Source organism: Tursiops truncatus, chromosome 3 (assembly GCF_011762595.2).
Source record: "Tursiops truncatus isolate mTurTru1 chromosome 3, mTurTru1.mat.Y, whole genome shotgun sequence".
Lineage (NCBI taxonomy): Eukaryota > Metazoa > Chordata > Mammalia > Artiodactyla > Delphinidae > Tursiops > Tursiops truncatus.
In genome coordinates this window covers 171,377,105-171,404,271 of record NC_047036.1, presented here as the reverse complement: position 1 = coordinate 171,404,271, position 27,167 = coordinate 171,377,105, and the positions used below count along the sequence as shown (strand labels likewise).

General features: G+C 40.6%; 2 long non-coding RNA genes across 2 annotated transcripts; both read right to left on the bottom strand.

Moving 5' to 3' along the window:
• Positions 1 to 1,880: 1,880 nt before the first annotated feature.
• LOC117311865 (uncharacterized) lies at positions 1,881 to 11,975 on the bottom strand. Its single transcript, XR_004526119.2, has 3 exons — positions 5,906 to 11,975; positions 2,341 to 2,434; positions 1,881 to 2,106 (listed from the first exon to the last, which is right to left on the bottom strand). It is a non-coding gene; the product is annotated as an uncharacterized lncRNA (long non-coding RNA).
• A 59-nt stretch (positions 11,976 to 12,034) lies between these two features.
• LOC141278240 (uncharacterized) lies at positions 12,035 to 15,600 on the bottom strand. Its single transcript, XR_012330593.1, has 6 exons — positions 15,573 to 15,600; positions 15,410 to 15,474; positions 13,985 to 14,107; positions 13,541 to 13,607; positions 13,024 to 13,087; positions 12,035 to 12,627 (listed from the first exon to the last, which is right to left on the bottom strand). It is a non-coding gene; the product is annotated as an uncharacterized lncRNA (long non-coding RNA).
• Positions 15,601 to 27,167: the final 11,567 nt, after the last annotated feature.

Sequence of the window (27,167 nt, the reverse complement as noted above, 5' to 3'; positions counted from 1 at the left end):
ACTGACCCCAGCCTACATTTCCATGGTCTTCTGCTTCTTCTCTTCTCCATTCACTTTTGGTTACAGACACCTGGCTCTTCAAATATACCTGTGAATACTACCAGATATGTTCCTGGAAGGCAGCTTGTCATCAGACTTCAAGCAGGATTCTAAATCTAGGTTTGCGGATGCAAAGCACAGCTATGACCATTACTCCGTGACTTTGGCCAAGTTACTTAATATCTTTGCGCCAATTTCTTTTATCTGCAATGTGGGGATGACATTAATAGTACTTACCTCCCAGGGAGGCTGTGAGGAGAAAATGAGTTAATATTTGTAAAACTTTTGCCACATTGCCTAGGAGATGGTAAGTTTTATGTGCTTAGTAAATAAAATGCCTCTTTGCCTTGTACGTGCTTTTCCTGCTGCCCAGATGCTTATCCTCCACTTTGTCAGACCTCACCCTACTCCTATGACTTTTTTAACAGCTTTACTGAGGTGGGACTGACATGCAATAAACTACACATATTTAAACTTTAGACATACGCAAATTCACGGTTACCAAAGGGGAAAGGTGGTAAGGGGGAGGGACAAATTGGGAGTTAGGGATTGACATATACACACTACTGTATTTAAAATAGATAACCAACAAGGACCTAGTGTACAGCACAGGGAACTCTACTCAATATTCTGTAATAACCTAAATGGGAAAAGAATTTGAAAAAGGATAGTATATGTGTGTGTATAACTGAACCACTTTGCTGCACACCTGAAAGTAACACAACAGTGTAAATCAACTATACTCCAATATAAAAGTAAAATTTTTTTTAAAGTTTTGACATGTATACATTCATGACCACATTACCCCAATCAAGATAATAAACATATCTACCCCCCCAAAGGTTTCTCATGCCCCTTATAATTCCCTTCTTCCCTCCCTGTCCCCTCCTCTCCCACACCTGTTAGTCTGCTTCCTGTCACTATAGATTTGTTTGAATCATCTAGAGTTTTGTAACAATGCAATCATAACATAGAGCCCTTGGTGTCTGGCTCTTTTCACTCAGCATAATGTTTCTGAGGTTCCTCCATGTTGCAGCCCATATCAGTAGTTAGCTCTTTCTTATTGCTGAGTAGTCTTGCACTGTATGGATAGGCTATGATTTATTGGCCACCTGCTGACAGACACTGCAGCTTTGTCTCTTTGTAACAGTTGTTTTCCTAGTACCTTGAACACTGCCTGGCACATAGCAAGTACTCAATAAATAATTTTAAACAAATGAATGGAAGAATGTCCTTCTGATGTGCTTCAACTTGTCCTTGAAGCTCAAGTTAGTGCTGCCATGAATATTATGCAACCATTACAAACTATGTTTTCAAAGAATATTTGATCATATCTAAGAATGCAGATTGGGACTTCCCTGGTGGCACAGTGGTTAAGAATCCACCTGCCAATGTAGGGCACACAGGTTCGAGCCCCGGTCCGGGAAGATCCCACATGCCACGAAGCAACTAAGCCCGTGTGCCACAACTACTGAGCCTGTGCTCTAGAGCCCGTGAGCCACCACTACTGAGCCCATGTGCCACAACTACTGAAGCTCGCATGCCTAGAGCCCATGCTCCACAACAAGAGAAGCCACTGCTATGAGAAGTCTGTGCACCACAATGAAGAGGAGCCCCTGCTCGCCGTAACTAGAGAAAGCCCACGTGCAGCAATGAAGACCCAATGTAGCCAAAAATAAAAATAAATAAATAAATAAGAATGCTGATTGATGATAGTAGGTTAGGTCATAAAAGGCAAAGCCCCAGAGTGTATAAAGGCATAGTATGCATGGAGAAGGACTCTAATATAAAAAATATCAACAGATGTAATCTCTTTGACTTTCCTTTTAATACTTGCCATATTTTCCAAAATTTTGACAATGAAAATAGACAAACCTTTTTTCAAAAATGGAATTTTATTATTTTTAAGAATAATCTGGGGCTTCCCTGGTGGCGCAGTGGTTGAGAGTCCGCCTGCCGATGCAGGGGACACGGGTTCGTGCCCCGGTCCGGGAAGATCCCACATGCGGCGGAGCGGCTGGGCCCGTGAGCCATGGCCGCTGAGCCTGCGCGTCCGGAGCCTGTGCCCTGCAACAGGAGAGGCCACAACAGTGAGAGGCCCGCATACCGCAAAACAAAACAAAACAATAATCTGCTTAAATGTTACTTCCTCCATGAAGTCTTTACCATCTCCCTCAGGCAGCATCAATTACTCCTTCTGTTGGCAACATGATATGTATCAGTCAGCTCTTGCCAAAGTAATACTGCCTAAGAAATCACCCAAATCTCAGTGATGTACAACTACAAGCCTTTATTGCTCACTTTTGGATCTGCAGGTTGGCTAGGTGGGGGGTACACTGCTTTGCTTCAGGCAGGGTTTGACTGGGCGTCTGATCTTCTCCTGATATGGCTTCTCCTGGAAGAGATGAGGGCAAACACATGATGCCTCTCAAAGCTGAGGCTCAGAACTGGCTCACAGTCCTTTATACCCACATTCCATGGCCCAAACAAGACACACGCCAAGGTCACGCCAATGGGGCAGAATGATCCCTCCCATGGAGTTGGTGGGGGTAGGAGGCTACATACTTGCTGAACAATAATTTAATCTACCACATGAGAGAAGAAAAAACACGGTTTGGGGGTCTTTAAAACTTGGCTTTGGAAGCTGGCTGGACCAAATCAGGGCCAAGTGCTTTGGGGCAATTTATTTAAGCCCTGTTTCCCCTTTTGCTAACTGGAGATTATAAAATGCTTGGAAGAGGGGTTGTGAGCTTTTAACATGATAGCTGTGTGGTGACCATGGACATGCACCAGCCAGAGCTCCTTCTAGAGAATCGCTGCTGGGAGCCTAAGTGTTTCACAGCCTCAGCTCTGGATCCTCCCGTGGGTTTGCACTGAGGCTGTGCTTCCCCTAGGCTGCAAGTGGGCGACAATGAAGCACAGCAGAGACACCCTTTCAGGCCCACTGCTGGGGGACAAGAGACTCCTCTGATGGGAGATGAGCTTGAAGATGACCCATTGATATGGCCCAAGACTTCGTAGACTGCACCGCCGCCTGAGGGCGCCCTCCCCAGCGCGCCTGCTCCCTTCCCTGCCTCCTCTCACCGGCATCAGACCTCGACCGCTGCCGGAAGACGCCCCTGGCCTGCTACTGTTTCCTCCACTCCATCCTGCACAAGGGTTTCCCCAATATGCCTCTAGCATGCTTCACTGATCATTTCCTCTTGGCATCCACTCCTTGGAGGACCTCGACTGACACAGACTATCAAGTACCTAGAAAAGGGCCTAAGAACTATATATATGTATATTTTTGTTTGTTTGTTTGTTTTTTGGGTGGTTTTTTTTTTTTGCGGTACACGGTGCTCTCACTGTTGTGGCTTCTCCCGCTGCGGAGCACAGGCTCCGGATGCGCAGGCTCAGCAGCCATGGCTCACAGGCCCAGCCGCTCCGTGGTATGTGGGATCTTCCCAGACTGGGGCACAAACCCGTGTCCCTTGCATCAGCAGGCGGACTCTCAACCACTGCACTACCAGGGAAGCCCAATATATCTTGTTTTTAAAAATTTTTTTAACATCTTTATTGGAGTATAATTGCTTTACAATGGTGTGTTAGTCTCTGCTTTATAACAAAGTGGATCAGCTATATATATACATATATCCCCATATATCCTCCCTCTTGCATCTTCCTCCCACCCTCCCTAAAACACTCCTCTAGGTGGTCACAAAGCACAGAGCTGATCTCCCTGTGCTATGAGGCTGCTTCCCACTAGCTACCTATTTTACATTTGGTAGTATACATAAGTCCATGCCACTCTCTCACCTCGTTCCAGCTTACCCTTACCCCTCCCCATGTCCTCAAGTCCATTCTCTACGTCTGCGTCTTTATTCCAGTCCTGCCCATAGGTTCCTCAGAACTTTTTTTTTCTTAGATTCCATATATATGTGTTAGCATATGGTATTTGTTTTACTCTTTCTGACTCACTTCACTCTGTATGACAGACTCTAGGTCCATCCACCTCACTACAAACAACTCAATTTTGTTTCTTTTTATGGCTGAGTAATATTCCATTGTATATATGTGCCACATCTTCTTTATGCATTCATCTGATGATGGACACTTAGGTTGTTTCCATGTCCTGGCTATTGTAAATAGAGCTGCAATGAACATTGTGGTATGTGACTCTTTTGGAATTATGGTTTTCTCAGGGTATATGCCCAGTAGTGGGATTGCTGGGTTGTATGGTAGTTCTATTTTTAGTTTTTTAGGGAACCTCCATACTGTTCTCCATAGTGGCTGTATCAATTTACATTCCCACCAACCGTGCAAGAGGGCTCCCTTTTCTCCACACCCTCTCCAGCATTTACTGTTTGTAGATTTTTTGATGATGGCCATTCTGACAGGTGTGAGGTAATACCTCATTGTAGTTTTGATTTGCATTTCTCTAATGATTAGTGATGTTGAACATCCTTTCCTGTGTTTGTCGGCAATCTGTATATCTTCTTTGGAGAAATGTCTATTCAGGTCTTCTGCCCATTTTTGGATTGGGTTGTTTGTTTTTTTGATATTGAGCTGCATGAGCTGTTTGTAAATTTTGGAGATTAATCCTTTCTCAGGTGCTTCATTTGCAAATATTTTCTCCCATTCTGAGGGCTGTCGTTTCATCTTATTTATGGTTTCCTTTGCTGTGCAAAAGCTTTGAAGTTTCATTAGGTCCCATTTATTTATTTTTGTTTTTATTTCCATTACTCTAGGAGGTGGGTCAAAAAGGATCTTGCTGTGATTTATGTCATAGAGTGTTCTGCCTATGCTTTACTCTAAGAATTTGATAGTGTCTGGCCTTACATTTAGGTTTTTAATCCATTTGGAGTTTATTTTTGTGTATGGTGTTAGGGAGTGTTCTAATTTCATTCTTTTACATGTAGCTGTCTGGTTTGCCCAGCGCCAATTCCTGAAAAGGCTGTCTTTTCTCCATTGTATATTCTTGCCTCCTTTATCAAAAATAAGGTGACCATATGTGTGTGGGTTTAGCTCTGGGCTTTCTATCCTGTTCCATGATCTCTATTTCTATTTTTGTGCCAGTAACATACTGTCTTGATTACTGTAGCTTTGTAGTATAGTCTGAAGTCGGGGAGCCTGATTCCTCCAGCTCCGTTTTTCGTTCTCAAGACTGCTTTGGCTATTCGGGGTCTTTTGTGTTTCCATACAAATTGTGAAATTCTTTGTTCTAGTTCTGTGAAAAATGCCATTGGTAGTTTGATAGGGATTGCACTGAATATGTAGATTGCTTTGGGTAGTATAGTCATTTTCATAATGTTGATTCTTCCAATCCAAGAACATGGTATATCTCTCCATCTGTTTGTATCATCTTTAATTTATTTCATCAGTGTTTTATAGTTTTCTTCATACAGGTCTTTTGTCTCCCTAGGTAGGTTTATTCCTAGGTATTTTATTCTTTTTGTTGCAATAGTAAATGGGACTATTTCCTTAATTCTCTTTCAGATTTTTCATCATTAGGGTATAGGGATTCAAGAGATTTCTGGGTCTTCACTGGTGGCGCAGTGGTTGAGAGTCCGCCTGCTGATGCAGGGGACGTGGGTTCGTGCCCTGGTCTGGGAAGATCCCACATGCCACGGAGCGGCTGGGCCCATGAGCCATGGCTGCTGAGCCTGCACGTCCGGAGCCTGTGCTCCACAACGGGAGAGGCTACAACAGTGATAGGCCCGCGTACCGCAAAAAAAAAAAAAAATTATGAGGCCCATCAAATGTATCCAGAAACTTGTAAGAGTTCAATGTCAACACCCTAGTTAGAGACACAATCCTCTCTTTGACGAGATAACTGCAAAAAGCCATGGTAAACAAAAAAGTGATGTACAAAATGATAACTGACCTGGATACCTACATATCCTTCTGTCATTCCTAAGGAAAAACACAGGTTATATTTAATCTCTAAAATCATAAGGGCTAATGCTTACTAGCATTGGTTGGGACAACATTTCTTACCTGAATACCTGCAAAAAAGGATGGTAACACAACAGTTAGGAACAATATCCACACTTCCCTAGATATCTGAAGATCAGATCGTCTGCTGTGTGCAAAAGGCCCACCTTATCACTTATCTGGATGCAAGCCATGTCCCTTTCATATCATTATGAGGTTCATCATGACCTCTCAACAGGAAACTGGAAAACACATTGTGACGAATGTGTCTACGGACCCCCCTTTACTACCTGGACCCTGAAGATAACCCTGTCACCACCACTCTTGCAGGAGTCATCAAATCTACCTGGAATCTTGCAGTAACTCCAAGGTCCTGCAAAAGAAAACCATGATTACTACTGTGACACGCAGCTGTATAAGAATTACCTGGATATCTGCAAGTCTCTCAACAATTACACAAACATAAACTTTTTATAAAATAAAGAACAGGAGGATAACATGGCTTCCAGAATTGGTGAGACACTATCAATTCTTACCTGAAAACCTAGCCCTCAAAATGCCATGGCAAAACAGGAACAAATATCACTTACCTAAGCATATGAAGACTGGATGGTCTCTATGGGGTGAAAGTGCCTATCATCACTTACCTGGATAACAGAAATGTCTCTGAAAACAAACATTGTCAGGTTCACCACAATCTCTTGACATGAACCTGAAAAAGGTATTATATGTGTAAAAGGACACAACTTGTTCTAACATGACACCTGCAAAGAACATTCACTACTTTCATCATTATGAGAACATCAGCTCTAACTGAATACTGGCAGTAAGCCCAGTCAGGAATATTCTCAGGTAAGCTGACATTTCTTAAGGGAACACATGCAAAATTTCCATGGTCACTACCATGGCTGGGGCCATCATGCTAATTACATGGTTATGTGAAATTACTCAACACTCACAGAGAAAGACAAAAAGTTTCTTTAAAATATAATAAATGAAAACTCCTGGTTTCTAGAACTGGTAAGGGATCCATCATTTCCTATCTGAACGCCTGCAAGGAAATCATGGTAACAAGCGTGAGGGATATCATCATCACTTACCTGGCTACCTGGAGATCAGAAAGCCTGTGCTGTGGTTGAGGCCCATATCGTCACTTACCTGCATCCCAGCCATGTCCCACCATCCACGACCAATGTTAGGTTCACTGTGATCTCTTGAAGGAAACGTGAAAGACATGTTTTGAAACATTTGTTAGGGGCACAGTTTTTTCTACCAGGACACCTGCAAATAATCTTGCTCACTTAATCGTTCGGAGATATATCAACTTTACCTGGATACTTACAGTAATCCAAGGTTGATGCCAAGGTTGGAAAACTGTCATTTCTTGACTGGACACCTATACAAATCCTATGGGTAGTACTGTGGTGGGGAAAATCATGATAAATACCTGTATACCTGTAACCCTTGGGCATTCCTAGTGTTAAACATAAATTTTCCCTAACATATAAAAAGTGAAAACTCATAGTCTCTAGATTTGGTAAAGACTACCTGTTCATTTCTTACCTGAGCACCTGCAACAAAGTCACAGTGACAAGCAGCACTGACACCTGTCATCACTTACCTACGTACAGGAAGACTGGATGGTTTAGGCCCACGCCATCACTTACCTCAACACCAGCGATGTCCCGCCATCAACTGCCATAGAGAGGCTTGCGGCCTGATCTCTTGGCAAGCCCTGAAAAACACAGTGTGAAAAATGTGCTTGGTACAGTGTCTCATTCTACCTGTGCACCTGCAAATTCCCTTGTCATCTGTATCATTTTGGGACCACTCAACATTACTTGGATACTTGGAGAACTCTGAGGTCAAACCCTAGTAACACACACCTTCCTCCCACGAACAGCTACTTGCAAATATCCCACGGTTAATAACGCAGTTAGAACAATATGACAAACTACCTGGATGCTTGCAATCTGTCTACCACTACAAGTGAGAAATACACGTTATCTCTGTACAAGAATACAGTAAACATTACCACTTGCTACTATTACTAGGGACAAATTAATTTGGCTTACACTTGCCAAAAAACAAGGTAAATATCAGATAATTACATAGATATGTGAAAATAAGCAATCCTCTAATGAGTTAATGTCACATCTCATACCTATGTACCACCAAAGACCTGAACAGAATACCTGCAAAAAACAAAAATAGGGGAGCACAAGTGTTAGGGACACAATCATCACTTACTCATATGTGTGAAGATCACATGATCTGGGCTGTGGTTTAGGCCCAAATTATCACTTACCTCAATACCTGCTATGTGCCTTGTTACCTGCTGTTGATAGGTTCACTGTGATGTCTTTACATGAAGCTGAAAAAATTGTGTAAATTGTGTTTGGTATACATCTTATTCCACTGGGACACCCACAAATTCCTTGTTCAATTCTATCATTTCAAGACACATCGGCCTTCCGTGGATAACTGGATATCTGAGATTAAACGTTAATAAGACATACCTTCCTCTCTTGAAGGGATGCCGGCAAAAATCCCAGGGTGAATAACAACCACTGATGGGCAGTATGAGAAACCACCTGGCCATCTACTGATCCATCTAGCACTCTGGGTATATAAAACCCATAAACCCGGGCTTCCCTGGTGGCACGGTGGTTGAGACTCCGCCTGCCGATGCAGGGGACACGGGTTCGTGCCCTGGTCTGGGAGGATCCCACATGTCACGGAGCGGCTGGGCCCGTGGGCCATGGCCGCTGAGCCTGTGCGTCCGGAGCCTGTGCTCCGCAACGGAAGAGGCCACAACAGTGGCTGCGTACCACAAAAAAAAAAAAAAAAAACCATAATCCCTAAACAAGAATACAGTCAAATATCCTGCTCACTGGTATTGCTGGGGTGAATTTAATTTCTGAACTGCATACGTGCCCAAGCCATACTTAAAGTAGTCTTGAAAGCACCACCATTCACACATATGAAAATAAGCAGCTTTCTAATGAGCTGAAGTCACATAACCTAACACCTGCATATTAGGAAAGGACTTAACAAAACACTTCCAAAACGACAGGATAACACTGTGTTAGGGAAATCATATTCATTTACCCAGATATCTGAAGATCACATGGCCTGTCACCTGCAAAAGGCGCACACTATCACTTACTTGGATAAAAGCCATGTCCCTTTAATGATCATTAAGAAGTTCTCCATGATCCCTAGACAGGAACCTGGAAAACACATTGTGACAAATGTGCCTATGGACACAAGTTTCCTTACTACCTGGACCCTGAAGATAACCCTGTCATGACCATCACTGCAGGACTCAGCAAACCTACTTGGAATCTTGCTATACTCCAAGGCCTAGGCCACTGTTACACAGACCATTATCTCCTGCATTTACACCTGCATGGAACCTTGGTTAGTACTGTGACTCATAGCTCTACGAGGATTACATGGATATCTGTCACTCAACAATCAGATGGTTAAATATCAAGTTTTCTAAAATATAAAACTATAGGATAACATGGTTGCTAGATGTGTAAGGTGTCTACAATTTCTTACCTGACTACCTGCAAAACAGTCATGATAACAAGAAGCGTGAAGACACCTCAGCATTACCTAGATATGTGAATGTTGATCGTCTGTGTTGTGGTTTATACACACATCATCATCACTTACCTCCACACCAACACGCTGCAACGTTCACCACCACTGATGCGCTTACTGTGATGTGTTATCCTGAATCTGCAAAACAAACTGCAGTAAATGTAGCTGGTACACATGTCATTCTACCTCTACACCCCCAGATTCCCTTGGTCACTTCTGGTATGATTTTGGTACCCATCAACACTACCTGGACACTGGCCTGCAGACACTGGGGTCAAACCCTAGGAAGAGACACCTTCTTCTCAGAAGGGCTCCCTGCAATAACCCCTGAGCTAGTAATGCTGTGATGTCAACATGATAAATTACAAGAATCCCTGCATCTTTCATTAGTAGTTAAGTACCTGTTACCTCTAAAGAAGGACATAAGAATCTTATGAGTATTATTAGGGACATATGAACTTCGTAACCACATATATGGAAAAAACTAGGTGAATTTAAGAGTCTCAAAAACATTCATTTTGTAAATACTGATATTGGGAATGTCTCTGAGTTATTGTCACGTCATCTCATACCTGTTCACCATCAAAGACCTTAACAGGATCCCTGCAGAAAACCACGGTAACACTGTGTGAAGAGACCGCATGCTCACTTACCTAGGTGTCTGAGGTCAAATGACCTGTACTGGGGTAAAAGCCACTTTATCAAATACCTGTCAACTAGCAAGGTCCCATTCATGAGCACTGTTACGTCCACTGTGGTATCAGAACTGCTGGAACATGTAAAATCATCCACGGCAAATGTGTTTAAGGACTGAAGGACAACACTTGTGTGACACGAAAAAGAAAAAACCCGAAGAAAACAACAACAAAATCAAACAAATAAGTGCAAGAAAAAACGGCACCAGCAAATAATCTTAGTCACTTACATCATTCAGGGAACCATCAACCCTATCTGAACCTTTCAGAACTTCAATGTCAACATCAGTGCTAGAGACAGATTTCTCTGAGCACCTGTAGGAATCTCATGGTCAATACTGTGAACCCGAACTAGGATAACTTAGCTGCCACCTGCAGATGCCTCTGTCACAACTGAGGTTCAGCACACGTTATGTGTACACTCTAAAAAAAGTGGCTAATGCTACTATCACTGATTGGGAAACATAATTTCTTAATTGCATACCTGCATAAAAACACAGGAACAGAAACACTAGGAACACCATCCACACTTCCCCACGTATCGGAAGATCAGATGGTTTGAAGGGGGCTAAAGGTCCACGTCATCACTTACCTCAATACAATCAAGGCTTGTTATCCATCATTATGATCTTTACCAGGATGTCTTTGCAGGAACCTGAAAATCACACTGTAAAATATGTCTATGGACACGCCTTTTCTACTAGGACCCTGCAGATAACCTCATTCACTGCCTTCCGTGCAGGACCTGCCATCAGCTCTCCCTGGGTTCATGCAGTCCTCCAAGGTCTATGCCACTGTTAGAAACTCCATCCTCTTTTCCCTGCTCACCTGCAGAAACGCCACGGTCACTACTGTGCCACACGCTCGGTCATCATTGCGTTCATACCCGGGAATCGCTCAACACTCACAGGGTTCAAAATAAATTCTCAAAAATATAAAACAGTAGGTTAATATGACTGCTAGGATTGATAAAACGCTATCATTTCTTACCTGAAGACCTGAAATGAATCACATGGGAAAACAAGTTTAGCCAATCAACACCACTTACCTAGAGATGTGAATGCAGGATGCTCCGACGTGGCGAAGGTGCACATCATCACTTACATGGACACCAGAAAGGACCCCCTATAACAACCATTCATTTTATCTTGATCTCTTGACGGGACCCTGAAAAACACATGCTACAGGTTCAAAAGGACAGAACTCATAGCAGGACACCTTCAAACGACCTTAGACATTTCCTTCACCATGAGAATATCAACTCTGCCTGAATACTTGTAGTACGCCAAGGTCGAGGGCATTGTCCAATATGACAGCATTTCATCATGGGGCACCTGCAAAGTCTCATGGTTACGAGCACCATGACAATCACCCGAATATGGCAAGTGCTCATCACTCACATGGCTCATTAAAAATTTTCTCTAAAATAAGATAAATGAAAACTCATGGTTTCCAGAATTGGTAAGAACAGTCATTTCCTACCTGAATACCTGCAAAGAAAAATGGTAACAACAGCTGTTAGGGAAACGACCATAACTTACCCAGCTATGTAAATATCAAATGACCTGTGCTCTGGTTTACTCCATATCTGGTTTAGTCCATATGGTCACCTACCTGTACACAAGCAACGTCCCCCATTAATGAGCATTGTTAGTTTAATCAAGATCTCTTCACGCAAACCTAGAAAGATAATATGAAATGCCTGTTAAAGGACACAACGTTTTCTACCAGGACACCCACAAATAATGGTGGTCACTTCATCATTAGGAGACGCATCCATCTACCTGCATACTTGCAGCAATCCAAGGTCAACACCAACGTCAGATAAAATGTCCTTCTTTGACTGGACACCTGTACAAATCCTATGACTAGTACTGTGATGGGGAACGCCATGATAAATACCTGTATTCACATAATACCTCAGCATTCACATGGGTAAAAGTGAACATTTCCAGAAATAGAACAAATGAAAACTCATGGTATCTAGAAGCGGTAAAGACTATCATTCCCTACCTCGATACCTTCAAAAATCATGGTAACAAGACATAGGAGGACACATCATTACTTCCTTAGGTATACGAAGGTCAGATGGAATGTGCTGTGGTGTAGCCCCACACCAGCACCTATCTCCATACCAGCAATGACCCACAATAACTACCATTAATAGGCTCACCAGGATGTCTTGACATGAATCTGAAAAACACAGTGTGGAATACGTTTGGGGCACATAAATCATCCTACCTCTAAAGCTGTAAATTTCCTTGGTCCCTTGTACCATTTTGGTACCCATCCACATTACCTGGCTAGTTGCAGGAGTTCAAGGTCAATTCCTGAGAAGAAACACCATCTTCTCTTGAAGGGATACCTGAAAAAATTCCCAAGGTCACTAACTCAATGATGGCAATATGATAAATTACTTGGATCACCTGCATATCTGTTCATCACTACAAGTATTAAATACATGTCATCTCTAAACAGAATACAAAAATATCTCATTTGTACTAATATAATTAGGGTCAAATTAATTTCTTAACTACACACATGCCAACAACAAGGTAAATATTAGAGTCTCAAAAATTAATTACACAGATATCTAAAAATCAGAATGTTTTTAATGAGTTAACATCACAACATCTCATACTTGTATACTAATAACTGAAAACAAACATGGTAACACGAATGTTTGGGACACAATACTTACTTACCTTCATATTGAAGATCAGAGGGTCTTCACTGTGGTAGGATCCACTTTATCACTTACCTGGTTGAAAGCAAGATTCTGTTAGCAACCACTGTTATGTTCACAGTGATCTCGTGACAGGAACCTAAAAAACACATTCAACAAATGTGTTTAAATATACCATTTGTGGGACTTCCCGGGTGGCGCAGTGGTTAGGAATCAACATGCCAATGCAGGGGGACACGGGTTCGAGCCCTGATCCGGGAAGATCTCACATGCCATAGAACAACTAAGCCCGTGCGCCACAACTACTAAGCCTGCTCTCTAGAGCCCAAGAGCCACAACTACTGAAGCCCACGTGCCTAGAGCCCGTGCTCCACACAAGAAAAGCCACCATAATGAGAAGCCTGAGCAACACAATGAAGAGTACCCCCTGCTCGCCACAACTAGAGAAAGCCCACAGGCAGCAACAAAGACCCAATGCAGCCAAAATTAAATAACTGAATTAATTAAAAAGAAAAAGATTAAAATTTGTTCTACCAGGACACCTGCACCTAACCTGGTTTACTTCCATTATTATGGAACACATCAACTCTACCTGGGTACGTGCGTTAATTCAGGTCAACAACAATGTCGGGTAAGACTTTCACCTCTTAACTGGACACCTGCAAAAAACCGATGGTTACGACTGTGGTGGCAACTTCAAAACACTTACAAGATATGATCAACCTACAATATTCACAGGGTTAAATATCACTAGCCTCTAAAACGTAAAAAACGTAAACTCATGGTTACTACAATTATTAAGAACTTTTAGCATTTCTTACCTGAATACCTGCAACAAAATCTAGCTAACAAGAAGTGTTAGGAATGCCATCAACACTTACCTACGTACATGAAAAACAGATGGTCTGATCTTCATGTACGTAGGTATATGAAAACTGAAAGCTAATGTTTTAAGAACTGGAAAGGAATCTGTCCTTACCTGAATACCTGCAAAGAAGTCATTGTAACAAGTGTCAGGCTCACACTCATAACTTACCTACGTATGCGCAGGTCAGATAGCCTGTGCTGTGGGTGAAGCCGAGATCGTCACACAGCTGCCCCCCAACAGTGTCGCCCGTTGACACAAATGCTAGGTTCAGAGTGATGTCTGGACAGGAACCTGGAAAAGACATGAGATATGGCCTTCCTACCAGGACACCTTGATTATGTTATCATTATAAGACGCATCAACTCTATCTGGTTACTTGCAGTACTCCAAGGTCAACACCAAGGTTGGAAAGCCATAGTTTCTTGACTGGACATCTGAAAAACCCTATGGGAAGTAGTGTGGTGGGAAAACCATAATAAATATCTGCATATGTGCAATCCCTCGACACTTAAGAGTGTTAAACTTTCTCTAAAACATCAAAAGGGAAAACGATTGTTTTCCAGATTGGCAAAGACACTATTATTTCTTACCCTAATCCCTGAAAATAAACCCATGGTAACAGGAAGTGTTAGGACACATCCTTACTTACTAAGATATCCAGAGGTCAGAAGGCCTGTGCTGTGCTTTACGCTCACATCATCACTTACCTGGACACCAGCAAGGTCCCATCTGCAAATCCATCTCTCACTACTGTGTTAAATACATATTATCTCTAAAGAAGACTACTAAAAATCTCATCCCTACCAGTATTATTAGGGACACATTAAATTCCTAACACATCACATGTCAAAAACAAAGTCAATATGAGACACTGAAATCAGACATTATGTAGATATCTGAATATAAGAACGTCTTGAATCAGTGAATATCACATGATCTCATACTGGCATAACAAGCAAAGATAGTAACATGATACCTGCAAAAAAAAAGACATAAACACAACTGTTAGGAACAGCATCCGCACTTACCTAGATATTGAAGATCACAAGGTCTGCAGTGTGGTTAGACGCACTTTAACACTTAACTGTTTAAGTGTTATGCTAGTAACCATTAGGTTCACCCTGTTCTCCTAACAGGAACCTGATGAAATACATGCAACAAATGTGTTCAGGACACAACTTGTTCTACCAGGATGCCTGCACCTAACCTTGTTCACCTCCATTATTAAGGAACACATCAACTCTACCTGGCTCCTTGCATCCATTCAAGGTCAACACTGTTGTCAGGAGAGACCAGTGGCACCTACCTGGGTACCTGCAAAAATCTTATGGATATGACAACCTAGTGATGTCACAACAAGTACCTGGAGGTGAACGACTCCTCGATACTTACAGGATTAAACAAATTCTAACTAAAATACGAAAAGTGTAAACTCGTGTTTACTAGAATTTGTGAGGACTCTTAGAACTTCTTACCTGAACACCTGCAACAAAATCACGCTAACGAAAAGCGTTAGGAACGCCATCATCACTTAGCTACGTACGTGAAGAACACATGGTCTGTGATGTGCTTTAGGCCCACATCATCACTTACCTAGATGCCAGCAACGTCCCCTGTTATCTACCACTGCTAGCTCACCATCATGTCCTGACAGGAGTCTGAAAACACATTCAGAGAATGTGTGTGATATCCATATTATTCTAGGGTACACCATCAGATTTCCTCAGTCAACGGTATCATTTTGTATCCCATCAACATTACCTGTGTACTTGCAGAACTGCAATGTCATACCCTAGAAAGAGACTCCTTGCTCTCCTGAAGGGATACCTGCAAAAATTCCAGAGTCAATAAAGCAGTGGTCGACTATATGATAGATCACCTGGATACATATATGTTGCAGGATCATTCCAAGTGTTAAATATACAGTGTTTCCAAATAAATAATAAAATCTTATTCTTAGTAGTATTATTGGGGACATGTTAATTTCTGAACTGCATACATGCCAAAAACAAAGTAAATTTAAGAGCCTTGAAAACATTAATTATGTAGAGATCTGAAAATAAGAAAGTCTCTAATAAGTTAATGCCACATCATCTCATATCTGTATACTACCAAAGACCTTAACAGGATACCTGCAAAAAAAAAAAAACCAAAAACAAAACGAAAGTATGGTATCACCAGTGTTAGGACACCAACAACACTTAGGTGGATATTGAAAATTAGATAGTCTACATTGTGGTTAGACCCACTTTTCAGTTACTTGGTTATGAGCAAGCTTCCATTAACAACCATTCTTAGGTTCACTGTGTTCTCTTCACAGGAACTTAAAAAAACACATGGATAAAATGTGTTTAAGGACCCAACCTGTTCTACCAGTACACCTGCACATCACCCTCTTCACTTCTATTATTACCTAACACATCAACTCTACCTGAATACTAGCATTAAATCAAGGTTAATACCATGGTCATGAGAGACCATCATTCTTCACTGGACACCTGCAAAAATCCTATCCTTACCAGTGTGGTGAGAAACTCCAATTACCAACACGATCAATCCCTGAACACTTACAATGGTAAACATAACTTTTCTGTAAAATATGAAAGTATGAACACATGGTTACTAGAATTGGTAAGAACTCTATCATTTCTTACCTGAATACCTGCAAAGAAATCATTCTAACAAGAAGTGTGAGAGACACTTCCTATCACTTACCTAAATATATGTAGATCACATGATCTATGCTATTGTTTAGGTCCAAATCATCACTTACCTCCATACCTGCTAGGTGCCTTGTTAACTACCATTGAAATACCTGACAAATGTGTTGTGGGAAATGTTCAGTACATGTCCTGTTCTACCTGTACACCGAAAACATTCCCTTGGTCAGTTGTATCATTTTGTAACTCATCAGTGTTAGCTGGGTAACTGCAGAACTCCAAGGTCCAACCCTAGTAAGAGGTACCTTCTTTTTTTGAAGGGATACCTGTAAAAATTCTATGGTCAATATCGCTGTGATGGACAATGTGATAAATTACTTGGATACTTGCATATCTATTATCACGAGTATAAAAAACACATTATTTCTAAACAAGAATACAGTTAATGCTCTTGCTTACTAGTGTTGTTCAGGAAGAATTAATTTCTTAACTGTATACATGCCAAAAGCAAGGTTATTGTAAGAATCATGGGAACGTCACTAATTAATTACCTAGATGAGTGGAAACAACTAAAGTCTCTAATGAGTTAATATCCCATAATATCATACGTCCTTACTAGCAAAGACCTTAATGAGATACCGGCAATAAACATGATAACACATATGTTAGGGACATCATCCTCACTTACTAGATACTGAAGATCAGACAGTCTGCATTGTAGTAAGACCCACTTTATCACTCACCTGGTTACTAGCAATGTCCTGGTAATGACCACTGTTAGATTCACCATGATTCCTTGACTGGAATCTCAAAAAAATATACATGACAAATACATTTAAGAAAACAACTTGCTCTACAATGACACCTGCAAATAATCTTGGTCACTTTCATCAATGAGGGAACCATCAACCTGGCAGTACTTCAAGGCCAATAATGTTCTTAGAGACACCACCACCTCTCTGCAGGGCACATGTAAAAATCTCCCGATCAGTACTGTGGTATGGACCTGTAGGGTCCCTTACCTGCATATACCTCTAGCACTACCTAGGTTCAACACACATTATATTTAAATTCTCATCCTGTAAGGTCTAATGCTTACTAGATTTGGTTGAGACAGTGTCACTTCTTACCTGAATATCTTTAAAAAAAAAACCATGGTGCACAAATGTTAGACACACCATCCTCACTTACCAAGAAATCTGAAGATCAGATATTTGAAGGGGGCTTAAAGACACATCATCAGTTACCTGGATATAAGCAAAGTCTCTGTTAACAATCACTTATGAAGTCACCATGGTCTCTTGATTGGACCCTGAAAAATACATTGTGACAAATGTGTCCAGGGAGACACATTTTCACCTGGATACCTTAAATGACCTTCCTCATCCATCACTGTAGGACCTATCGACCTACCTGATATTTGCAGTAGTCCAAGTTCTACACCACTGTTAGAGATGCCATCAACTCTTCACTGCACACCTGCAAATATCCCATGGTTACTACTGTGACATCATCCGCATTTACCTAAATCTGGAGATCACATGATCTGTAAGGTGCTTAAGGCTCACATCATCACTTACTGGGATTCATGCAAAGTCTCTTGATGATGATGAGGAGGTTCACTATGATCTCTTGACTGGAACCTGAAAAACACATTGTGACAAATGTTTTATCTACGGACACACATTTCCCACATGAATTCCTGCAAATAACCTTCTTCACTTCCACCACTGCGGGACCCATCAACTAGATTTTTGCAGTATTCAAGGTATAGCCATATTTAGCGACACCATCAACTCTTGACTTTACATCTACAAAACCCCATGGTTACTATTATGAAGCAGAATTCCAGGATAGTTACCTGAGTAAATGCAGATTACTCAATACTCACAGGGTTAAACATACATTTTTTGTGAAATATAAACTGAATAACAGAATAACACGGTCACTAGACCGCAGAATAACACGGTCACTAGACCGCAGAATAACACGGTCACTAGAACTGGCAAAACATTATCATTTCCTACCTGACCACCTGCTAAGAACTCACACATAAAACCCATGTAAGTGATCCAACATCATTTACACGGATATATGAAGATCAGATGGTCTCTGATATGAAGATCATCACTTACCTAGATATCAGAAATGTCCCCCTGTTAATGACCACTGTTTAATTTATCATGGTATCTTGATAGGAACCTGACAACTACCTTGTGAAATATATGTTAAAGGACACAACTTTTTTTTACCAGAACATATGCAAATAATCATGGTGACTCCATCATTACAGAGCATATCAAGTCTATCTGGATACTTGGATTAATTCAAGGTCAATATCATTATCAGATAACATCATAATTTCTTGCAAAACCCCTATAAAAATCCCATGATTACCACCTGGGGGCGGGGATGGGGAAGACCATGATAATTACCTGGATACGTACAATACCTCAGCGATCACAGAGTTAAACATAATTTTTCCCTAAAATGTAACATGTGGAAACCAATGGTTATAAGAATTGGTTAGGAATCTATCATTTATTACTTGAATACTTGTAAAAATCATGGTAACAAGAAGTGTCAGGGATATATCACCCCTTACCTATATATATGAAGACCAGATGGTCTGTGCTGTGGTTTAGGACCAAATCATCACTTACCTTGATATTCCATGTTCACTATCATTTATAAGCTCACCACGATATCTTGACATGAATCTGAAAAACACATCGTGAAAAATGTGTTTGGTACACATCTTATTCTACCTGAACACCTGCAAATTCCCTTTGTCACTTATACGATTTCAGGACCCATCAATGTTGCCTGCATACTTGCAGAAGTCCAGAGTCATACCTTAGAAAAAGACATCATCCTCTCTTGGACGGATGCCTGCAAAAATCCCATGGTCGAGGACTTCCCTGGTGGTCCAGTGGTTAAGACCCCATGTTTCCACTGCACGGGGTATGGGTTCGATCCCTGGTCGGGGAACTAAGATCCCGCACGCTGCATGGCGCGGCCAAAAATAAATGAATAAATCAATCAATCCCATGGGCAATTAGGTGTGATGGAGAATAAGATAAATTACTTGGATGCCTGCAAACCTATCACTGCGAATGTTAAATACACATCAGTTCTAAACAAGAAGATAGTAAAATCTCATGCTTACTAGTGTTCTTATGAACAAATTAACTTAACAGCATACATGCCAAGTAAGAGGTTAATAAAAGAGTTTCTATAACATCATTCATTTCTAGATATCTGAAATAAAGAAGGTCTCCCATGGGTTAATGTAACATAATTCCATATTTGTATACTATCAAAGGCTGTAATGAGATACCAGCAAAAAAATATGGTAACACAAATGTTAGGGACACCATCCTCACTTACCTAGATACTTGAGGATCAGATTTGAGGTCTATATTGTGGTAAGACCCACATTATCTACCTGATTAAGAGCAAAATCCCACTGATGTCCACTGAGAGCTTAACTGTGATCTCTTAACCGGTACCTGAAAAAAATTTAACAAATGTGTTTAAGGACACAACCTCTTCTACCAGGGTATGTGTAAATACTCTTGGTTATTTCTATCATTATGGGACACATCAACTAGACATGGATACTTCCAGTACCCCAAGGTTAATACCATTGTCACGAGGCTATCATTTGGTGAATGGACACCTACAAAATCCCCACGTTACCTCTGTGTTGTGGAACACCGTGACTGTTACCTGAACACATGCTCACTCAGCACTCTAATGAATAAATATAAATTTTCTCTAAACTATAAAAAAATGAAAACCCATGGTTTCTAGAATGGTAAGGACTCTACACTTTCATACCTCAATAGCATGCAATAAAATTATCTTAAGTATTATTGATACCATCATCACTTACCTATCTATCTGAAGATCTGATGGCCTGGGCTGTTGTTTAGGCCCTCATTATCACATACCTTGATACCAGCCATGTCTCACGTTAAGTACCGATTATAGGCTACCCCCGATCATGGTTACTAGAATTGGTGAGGACCCTATTATTCTAAACGGAATAGCTGTACCAAATACACGGTCAGAAGGTGTTAGGGACACCATCACCACTTACCTACATTTCTGAAGGTCAGATGGCTTGTGCTCTGGTTTAGGCCCACATCATCACTTACCTGGACATTAGCAGTGTCCCCATTAATGAGCACTGTTAGGTTTACCATTATGCCTTGATAGGAGCCGAAAAACATATTATGAAGTACGTGTCAAAGGACACAATTTATTCTACCAGCGTACCTGCAAATAACCTTGTTTACTTCTATTATTATGGGACACATCAACTCTACCTGCATATAAGCAGCATTCCAAGGTCAGCATCATTTTGGGGGTAAGACCGTCATTTCCTAACTGTATACCTGCAAACATCCCATGGTTACTACTGTAGGAAAGAACACCATAATTACCTGTAGACTTGTAACCTCTGGACACTTGGAAGGTAAAACAAATTTTCTCTCAAAATATAAAATGTAAACACTCATGGGCTCTAAAATTGGTAAGGACTCTATCATTTCCTACTTAAATAGCTATAATAAAAACATGTTAAGTGTTAGGGACACTATTGTCACTTACTTAGATATCTGAAAATCAGATGGCCTGTGCTATGGTTTAGGCCCACATCATCACTTACCTGGACACCAGCAAAATCCCTGTCAATGACCATGGTAAAGTTCATCATGCTTTCCTGACTGAAACCCGACAAACACATTGTTACAAATGTTTCTACTTACACATCTTTTTTCTCCTGGATACTTATTGTATTCCATTGTTTGCACCTTTGTTAGTAACAATATCCTTTGTTGACTGGACACTTGTAAAAAACCTAGTGAACAGTAAGGGCTAATTCTTAGTAGTGTTTATGAGAGCACTAACTTTTCTTACCTGATATCTGCAAAAACAAAGCAAAACATGGTGACACAGATGTTTCGGGACACCATCATAATTTACCTAGATTTCTGAAGGTCAGAAGGGCTATAACGTGGTAAGACTCACATAGTCACTGCATCCAGCAAAGTATCATTAACCACCATTGTTAGGGTCACTGTGATCCCCTGACTGGAACCTAAAAGAAACACACTGTGACAGATGTATTTAAGGACATAACTTTTCCTAGCAGGACATTGGCAAAGAATTTTTGTCACTTCCAACTTTATGGGCACATCAATGCTACCTGAACACTGGCAGAACTTCAAGGTTAACAGTGTTGTTACAGGTACCATCATCTCTTGACCTTGTACCTGTAAAAATCTCATGGTCAACACTGTGGTGGAGAACGTTATGCATACTTACCTGGATACCTTCAAATCTCTCATTCATTCCTAAAGTTAAACACACATTATCTCTAAACTAGAAAACTGGCTAAACTAGATCTCACAGTTATCAGTGTTTGTAAGCCCCGTATCATTCTTTTACCTGAATATTTGCAAAAAACATGGTACTAACATGTGTTGGGGACACCATCATCGCTTACCTAGATTTCTGAAAATCAGATGGTCTATATAATATTTAAGGTCCACGTCATCACTTGCCTGGATTCCATGATCTTCACCATTATCTCATGATTTGGAGCCTACAAACACACATGATGGCAACTATGATTAGGGATACGTCTCCTACATGGACCTCAAAAAATCCTATGATCACTACTATCATTAGGGGAATCATGATCTCAACCTGGATCCTCTAGTTCTAAGGTCAACACTGTAGTTAGAGACACCATCATCTCTTGACTGGGACCTGAAAAAAACACATGGTGGCAACCCTGGTTAGGAAAACGTTTTTCCATCTGGGCCTCTGCTAATTCCATCTGTCAATTCCATTATGGCAACTACCAACTCTACCTGGATATCTAGAGATTTCTAAGGTCAACGCTGTAATTTTGGACACCATCTGCTATTCACTGGATACCTCAAAAATCCCATGGTCACTACTACAGTGAGGGCGCTGTGATATATTATCTGGATACTTGCAAGTATCTTTGTCACTACTAAGTTTTAAGACAAAATCAACCCTGAACTAGAAAACAGTAAAATCTGATGGTTGATATTTTTGTTAGGGACATTAAAATTTCTTACCTGGATACCTACAAAAACACATGGTTTAGGGTGTTCTGAAGATGGCGGAAGAGTAAGATGCGGAGATCACCTTCCTCCCCACAGATACACCAGAAATACATCTACACGTGGAACAACTCCTACAGAACACCTACTGAATGCTGGCAGAAGACCTCAGACCTCCCAAAAGCCTCAGAAGCAGCAGATTAAAGCTCCACAATCAACTTGATGTACCTGCATCTGTGGAATACATGAATAGACAACGAATCATCCCAAATTGAGGAGGTGGACTTTGAGGGCAAGATTTATGATTTTTTTCCCTTTCCTGTTTTTGTGAGTGTGTATGTGTATGCTTCTGTGTGAGATTTTGTCTGTATAGCTTTGCTTCCACCATTTGTCCTAAGGTTCTATCTGTCCGTTTTTTTTGTTTTTTTAAATTTTTTTCTTAATTATTATTTTTTAATTTAATAACTTTATTAGATTTTACTTTATTTTATTTTACTTTATCTTCTTTCTTTCTTTCTTTTTTCCTTCCTTCCCTTCCTTCCTTCCTTCCTTCCTCCCACTGTCCCTCCCTCCCTCCCTCCCACTGTCCCTCCCTCCCTCCCTCCCTCCTTTCTTTCTTTCATTCCTTCTTTTCTTCTTTCTTTCTTTCTTTCTTGCTTGCTTGCTTCCTTCCTTCCCTCCTTTCTTTCTTTCTTTCTTCCCACTTCTACTAATTCTTTCTACTTTTTCTCCCTTTTATTCTGAGCCATGTGGATGAAAGGCTCTTGGTGCTGCAGCCAGGAGTCAGTGCTGTGCCTCTGAGGTGGGAGACCCAACTTCAGGACACTGGTCCACAAGAGACCTCCCACCTCCACATAATATCAAAAGGCGAAAATCACCCAGAGATCTCCATCTCAACACCAGCACCCAGCTCTACTCAATGACCAGCAAGCTACAGTGCTGGACACTCTATGCCAAACAACTAGCAAGACAGGAAAACAACCCCACCCGTTAGCAGAGAGGCTGCCTAAAATCATAATAAGGCCACAGACACCCCAAAACACACCACCAGATGTGGACCTGCCCACCAGAAAGACAAGATCCAGCCTCATCCACCAGAACACAGGCACTGGTCCCCTCCACCAGGAAGCCTACACAACCCACTGAACCAACCTTAGCGACTGGGGACAGACATCAAAAACAATGGGAACTATGAACGTGCAGCCTGCACAAAGGAGACCACAAACACAGTAAGATAAGCAAAATGGGAAGACAGAAAAACACACAGCAGATGAAGGAGCAAGATAAAACCCCACCAGACCAAACAAATGAAGAGGAAATAGGCAGTCTACCTGAAAAGGAATTCAGAATAATGATAGTAAATATGATCCAAAATCTTGGAAATAGAATAGACAAAATGCAAGGAACATTTAACAAGGACCTAGAAGAACTAAAGATGAAACAAACAATGATGAACAACACAATAAATGAAATGAAAAATACTCTAGATGGGATCAATAGCAGAATAACTGAGGCAGAAGAAAGGATAAGTGATCTGGAAGATAAAATAGTGGAAATAAGTACTGCAGAGCAGAATAAAGAAAAAAGAATGAAAAGAACTGAGGACACTCTCAGAGACCTCTGGGACAACATTAAACGCACCAACATTCGAATTATAGGGGTTCCAGAGGAAGAAGAGAAAAAGAAAGGGACTGAGAAAATATTTGAAGAGATTACAGTTGAAAACTTCCCTAATATGGGAAAGGAAATAGTTAATCAAGTCTAGGAAGCAGAGAGTGTCCCATACAGGATAAATCCAAGGAAAAATACGCCAAGACACATATTAATCAAACTGTCAAAAATTAAATACAAAGAAAGCATATTAAAAGCAGCAAGGGTAAAACAACAAATAACACACAAGGGAATCCCCATAAGGTTAACATCTGATCTCTCAGCAGAAACTCTGCAAGCCAGAAGGGAGTGGTAGGACACACTGAAAGTGATGAAGGAGAAAAACCTGCAACCAAGATTACTCTACCCAGCAAGGATCTCATTCAGATTTGATGGAGAAATTAAAACATTTACAGACAAGCAAAAGCTGAGAGAGTTCAGCACCACCAAACCAGCTTTACAACAAATGCTAAAGGAACTTCTCTAGTCAACAAACACAAGAGCAGGAAAAGACCTACAATAACGAACTCAAAACAATTTAGAAAATGGGAATAGGAACATACATATCGATAATTACCTTAAATGTAAATGGACTAAATGCTCCCACCAAAAGACACAGAATGGCTGAATGGATACAAAAACAAGACCCATATATATGCTGTCTACAAGAGACCCACTTCAGACCTAGAGACACATACAGACTGAAAGTAAGGGGATGGAAAAAGATATTCCGTGCAAATGGAAACCAGAAGAAAGCTGGAGTAGCAATTCTCATATCAGACAAAATAGACTTTAAAATAAAGACTATTAGAAGAGACAAGGAAGGACACTACATAATGATCAAGGGATCGATCCAAGAAGAAGATATAACAATTGTAAATATTTATGCACCCAACATAGGAGCAACTCAATACATAAGGCAAATACTAACAGCCATAAAAGGGGAAATCAACAGTAACACAATCATAGTAGGGGACTTTAACACCCCACTTTCACCAATGGACAGATCATCCAAAATGAAAATAAATAAGGAAACACAAGCTTTAAATGATACATTAAACAAGATGGACTTAATTGATATTTACATAACACTCCATCCGAAAACAACAGAATACACATTTTTCTCAAGTGCTCATGAAACATTCTCCAGGATAGATCATATCTTGGCTCACAAATCAAGCCTTGGCAAATTTAAGAAAACTGAAATTGTATCAAGTATCTTTTCCGACCACAACGCCATAAGACTAGATATCAATTACAGGAAAAGATCTGTAAAAAAATACAAACACATGGAGGCTAAACAATACACTACTTAATAGCAAACAGAATCCAACAGCACATTAAAAGGATCATACACCATGATCAAGTGGGGTTTATTCCAGGAATGCAAGGATTCTTCAATATATGCAAATGTATCAATGTGATAAACCATATTAAAAAATTGAAGGAGAAAAACCATATGATCATCTCAATAGATGCAGAGAAAGCTTTTGACAAAATTCAACAGCCATTTATGATAAAAACCCTGCAGAAAGTAAGCATAGAGGGAACTTTCCTCAACATAATAAAGGCCATATATGACAAACCCACAGCCAACATCATCCTCAATGGTGAAAAACTGAAAGCATTTCCACTAAGATCAGGAAAAAGACAAGGTTGCCCACTCTCACCACTCTTATTCAATATAGTTTTGGAAGTTTTAGCCACAGCAATCAGAGAAGAAAAGGAAATAAAAGGAATCCAAATCAGAAAAGAAGAAGTAAAGCTGTCACTGTTTGCAGATGACATGATACTACACATAGAGAATCCTAAAGATGCTACCAGAAAACTACTAGAGCTAATAAAGGAGTCTGGTAAAGTTGCAGGATACAAAATTAATGCACAGAAATCTCTTGCATTCCTCTACACTAATGATGAAAAATCTGAAAGTGAAATCAAGAAAATACTCCCATTTACCACTGCCACAAAAAGAATAAAATATCTAGGAATAAACCTACCTAAGGAGACAAAAGACCTGTATGCAGAAAATTATAAGACACTGATGAAAGAAATTAAAAAGGATACAAATAGATGGAGAGATATACCATGGTCTTGGACTGGAAGAATCAACACTGCGAAAATGACTCTACTACCCAAAGCAATCTACAGCTTCAATGCAATCCCTATCAAACTACCACTGGCATTTTTCACAGAACTAGAACAAAAAATTTCACAATTTGTATGGAAACACAAAAGACCCCGAATAACCAAAGCAATCTTGAGAACGAAAAAAGGAGCTGGAGGAATCAGGCTCCCTGACTTCAGACAAAGCTACAGTCATCAAGACAGTATGGTACTGGCACAAAAACAAAGATAGATCAGTGGAACAGGATAGAAAGCCCAGAAATAAACCCAGGCACATATGGTCACCTTATCTTTGATAAAGGAGGCAGGAATGTACAGTGGACAAAGGACAGCCTCTTCAATAAGTGGTGCTGGGAAAACTGGACAGGTACATGTACAAGTATGAGATTAGATCACTCCCTAACACCATACACAAAAATAAGCTCAAAATGGATTAAAGACCTAAATGTAAGGCCAGAAACTATCAAACTCTTAGAGGAAAACATAGGCAGAACACTCTATGACATAAATCACAGCAAGATCCTTTTTGACCCACCTCATAGAGAAATGGAAATAAAAACAAAAATAAATAAATGGGACCTAATGAAACTTCAAAGCTTCTGCACAGCAAAGGAAACCATAAACAAGACCAAAAGACAACCCTCAGAATGGGAGAAAATATTTGCAAATGAAGCAACTGACAAAGGATTAATTTCCAAAATTTACAAGCAGCTCATGCAGCTCAATAACAAATAAACAAACAACCCAATCCAAAAATGGGCAGAAGACCTAAATAGACATTTCTCCAAAGAAGATATACAGACTGCCAACAAA